We start from the raw sequence: 5,000 nt of genomic DNA, 5'->3' as shown, positions 1-5,000 counted from the left end.
CGCTGCGCTTCGAGTCATTACTCCAACTCCCGTGAGCGGGGAGTTGGGTGTGTGTGTGTCCGTGTGAAGTCACACCATTACTAATACATCGGTCATACAAAATCTGAACCCTCTTTCGGGAAGAAAATAACTGTCAACCACGAGCCAAGCACGTGATTCAAAGACCAAGATAAAGGTGAGTACACACACACACACACACAAACACACACACACACATACACAAAAAAACATACACCACGAGCATAGCTCAATCTTTCATATGATACAACTATGTCAATGCACACACACACACACACACACACACACACACACACACACACACACACACACACACACACACACACACACACACACACACACACACACACACACACACACACACACTCATGGCTCGGTGGCGGATTGGTAAAGCACTGGCCTCACAAGCCAGAGAACCGGGGTTCGATTCCCCGGCCGGGCGGAGATAAGTTGGGTATATGGATGATGTTGTGACTGCATGAGGAGGAATGGGCGGGGAGGTGGGGGGTGGGGTAGTGTGTGTGAGTAAATTTTGACGCAGCCCGAAGGGATTTCTCCCCGTCCTCGCCTTATATGCAAGGGGGGACGGAGAGGGGGGGTCGCCGATTAAATGAAGCGGCCTCGCTGTGGATGTACTGTGTCTTGCGACACTGCTTCTGACCCAGGGCGGTGGGCAGGGTGCAGGGATGACCCGTCATCCAGGAGGTGCTCAGATGAGGGGAGGGGTGGGAGGGATGTGGAGTGTATTTAGGGATGAAATGGGTGGGAGTGTTTTTATGCCTTTCCCTTTTTGGCTACCTCCCTTGGAAGGGGGAAAAAGCCTTGGTATATGTATGTATGTACCTTGATAAAGGACATGAACCGAAATAAGACCAGGACAATATCTTCAGTCAATTCGGATGCCATCCACGCAAACCAGGCAGATTAGACAAACAAAACCTCAGGAACCACACACGGATATTGCCTTTCAACGCCTCAGTCGCCTTTACCGGATGTTCCAGCAAGATGTCGAAGCCCGGAGTGCCACCACAAGTAAAGACACTCAAAGTTAAGGATAATTTGACTTTGCTGTTAAGGCTTAACCCACCGCCATTGATATTTAACACTTGTGAGTGTAAAGGTTGGGAAGAAATTGCCTTGTTCCAGTATTTATACATTCACACGTGAGCCAGCACCCTTTAGGTCGTTTGAGTGGCATAGTATGTCCCTGGGGAGAAAGCAGCAATATACCCAACGGGTTTGTTGACGTTGTTCTACTGGATAACTCTTCTTAATTCCTTTGAAATTGAAAAAAAATACTCCTTGTTTGAACGTGTGTAACTTTTAGGAGACGCGCGCGCGCGCGCGTGTGTGTGTGTGTGTGTGTGTGTGTGTGTGTGTGTGTGTGTGTGTGTGTGTGTGTGTGTGTGTGTGTTTTTGTGTGTACATATGTGCATGTAGATGTGTTTGTATATATATGAATGTACATGTATCTGTACTCATATGTGTTTGTGTGCCTACATATTTGTGTATGTATGAATGTGTGTGTGTAAATGCATATATATATGTGTGTATGTGTGTTTGTACATATATGTTTATGCATACGTGTGTGTGTGTGTACCAGCGTATGCACAATGAGTGTATATTGTGTGTATGGGCATTTATGTGTATATGTGTATGTGTGTACACGTGTGTTTAAATGTGTGCATATGTGTGTGTACATGTGTGTTTGTGTATATAATTCTTCTTGTACGTGTTTTTGTGTGCGTCGGTAAATGTATGTTTGTGTGTGTATGTGTGAGTGTGTGTATGTGTGTGCGTGTGTGTATGTGTGTGTGTATTTACGTGTGTGTGTGTGCGTGTGTGTATGTGTGTGTGTGTGTGTGTGTGCGTGTGTGTGTGTGTGCGTGTGTGCGTGTGTTTGTGTGTGTGTGTGTGTTTCTGTGTGTGTGTGTGTGTGTTTGTGTGTGTGTGTGTGTGTGTGTGTGTGTGTGTGTGTGTGTGTGTGTGTGTGTGTGTGTGTGTGTGTTGTGTGTTGTGTGTGTGTGTGTGTGTGTGTGTGTGTGTGTGTGTGTGTGTGTGTGTGTGTGTGTGTGTGTGTGTGTGTGTGTGTGTGTGTGTGTGTGTGTGTGTGTGTGTGTGTGTGAGTGTGTGTGTGTGTGTGTGTGTGTGTCTGTGTGTGTGTGTGTGTGTGTGTGTGTGTGTGTGTGTGTGTGTGTGTATGTGTGTGTGTGTGTGTGTGTTTGTGTGTGTGTGTGTGTGTGTGTGTGTGTGTGACCAGACGTGTGTGTGTGTGTGTGTGTGTGTAACGTGTGTGTGTAACGTGTGTGTGTGTGTGTGACCGTGGTGACCAGACACGCCCACTGAGCTCCGTGTCTACAGTGCACTAGTGTAACCTACAACTGCATATGTGTTGTTCTGATATACTACTGTCAATGCTCGTTTTGTTATGGCGGATAATATAGTGACGATTTTTGATAAGTACCCGTGCTTAGTTTGTGCTAAGGATAAAGGAGGGACTACAAAAGTGAAGAGAGTTATCTGTTTGGCTTGTAAAAATTTGTGCCACACGTCGTGCGCAAATTTAGGTGGAGTGAAGGATGAGAACTGTTCCTCCATTAACTGGTTATGTAACAAATGTGCATCTGACTTCAAAGTAGGAATAAACCATCCACTTAGCACTGAGCTTGAAGAACTCAGGAAGGAGGTGCAAGAATTGAAAAACCTGCTGAGGAAAGAGTTTGCGCTATTGAGGAAAGAAAGTGGCGCAAGTGAACTGACTAAATGTGTGTCGGAGGTGAGGAATGTTGTTGATGTTTTAAGTGGCCAGTCAGAGTCAGCCGGCTCATGGGTAGACGTAGTGAAGAAAAAGAAAAAGCGTGAGTGTAAGAATTTATTAGTTATCAAATCTAATGAAGATGGTGGTAAAGCAGTGGCTATGAAAAAGGAAGTGGCAGAAGTTCTTTCGGGTGTGCAAATTAAAGACTCTAAATTCACACAAGGGGGCAATATTGTTGTGAACTTTGTAAATGAAGCAGAGAGAAAGGAAGCAGCTGATAAGCTCAAAGTGATCAATACGGTAAATACTAAGAGTGTGAAAAAACTGACGCCTAAGTTTATGGTGTGCAACGTTCACAAGGAGGAAGATAAAGACGGTCTGATTGACACATTGATTGAAAGAAATGCATTCCTGCAGTCAATAGATAATACCAAAGATAAGATGAAGTTAGTATTTGACAAGCCTGCTGCCGGGGGAACAATCCATTACATTATAAAATGTGACCCACAAGTTAGAGAACTCATTCATAGAAATGGTGCTCAATTGAAACTGCGTTGGGGAATATACGGTGTGAGGGACAGATATCATGCTTTGTTGTGTTATCACTGTCTGAAGTTCGGTCATGTGCGGTCTGACTGTCCGGCCAAACATAAGGGGGACGCACCTATCTGCTATAAATGTGCTGGTAATCACGAGGGAAAGGATTGTACAGAAGCAAACAAAAAATGTGTAAATTGTGTTAGGATAGATAAGCAAGAGGTCGGCCACTGGGTAACCCATAATCTATGCCCTATTTTTGCCGCTGAACTGCTGAGGATTAAAGAAAATACTGATCATGGATACCCCAATTAACTCCTCGAGTGTTAAATGTGGACTTTTAAACGTTCAGTCAGTGAGGAATAAAACCTTAGATATTCACGATACAATTAAGGATGAATACTTAGATATATTTGCTATAACTGAGACTTGGTTAACGGACTATGACAGTGCAGTTATTAAGGAAATGACACCGGTTTCACATACTTTTGTACACAGAGCGAGACAAAATAGGCGTGGGGGTGGTGTGGGTCTTTTTCTCAACAATTTCTTTAAGAAAATAAAGCGATGCAATGTTGCAAATCGTGAAACATTCGAACTACTGCAAGTAGAGTGTGAGATGGGTGGCAGTAAGATAACCTTTGTGGTTGTGTACAGACCACCGATTACCAGTGTGAATCAGTTCATAGACGAATTCAGAACATATTTGGAGACGATTGATATGGTGAGTGCTAATGTTATTGTCTGTGGTGATTTTAACTTGTGGGTTGAGGACATAGAAGAGCGACATATCCCGCAATTCATTGATATAATGGAAACTTTTAATCTTATTAATATGGTTGACAAACCTACTTCGCTAAGAGGGCATACAATAGACTTAGTGTTTGCAGATAGGTCACGTGATCTTATTCATAGTCTGAGAGTGGAGAGTGAGTGCAATCTTTCACCAGTGCACAAGATGGTAACTTTTATGATGCCATACACAAAAATACAAAGACAGAAAAGAAAGATAAAATTTAGGTCAAAGAGGAACTTGGACACCACTGCTTTATTAGCTTCCATATTTGAAGATGTGACTTCGAAACGCTATGAAGCCTGTGTGCATAGATCTAGAGAAGCGAGAATGTGTTACATATTTTTATAAACTTTATAATACTATTACAAGTGAGAAATATGAAGAGATGTTTCCGATTGTTGAGAAAGAAATTATTGTTAAAGACAATGCACCTTGGTATAATGGTGAAATACATCGAGCTAAAATCGAGAAAAGGAAAAAAGAGGGAGGTTGGCGCGGACACAGGTCTGATGAAACTAGAAGTGAATACATTGAAGCAAGGAACTACGTGAACAAACTGATTCGGAAAAGAAAGCGTGAATTTTATAGGGAGAAAACATTGCAAGCGGGGACTAACATTAATAAATTATACAAGGTGCTTGATAATTTAACTGGTAACAAGAAAATGAATAAGCTACCAGAAGGTTACTCTGATAGTGATTTAGCAACCAAGTTTTTGGAATTTTTTGATAACAAGATTAGTGGAATAACTGAAAGTTTTTGTGACAATGATTTACATAATGTTGATGAAAATATACAAGAACCTGTGGTGAAACTGTCATCCTTTCATGCAGTGGACAAATCAGTAGTTAAGGGTGTCATGACTAAGGCCAAGCTAACCCACTGTGCTAA

Source organism: Oratosquilla oratoria, chromosome 15, assembly GCF_046742065.1.
Source record: "Oratosquilla oratoria isolate Oo_2021 chromosome 15, ASM4674206v1, whole genome shotgun sequence".
Classification (NCBI taxonomy): domain Eukaryota; kingdom Metazoa; phylum Arthropoda; class Malacostraca; order Stomatopoda; family Squillidae; genus Oratosquilla; species Oratosquilla oratoria.
Note: the sequence above shows the minus strand (reverse complement) of the source record.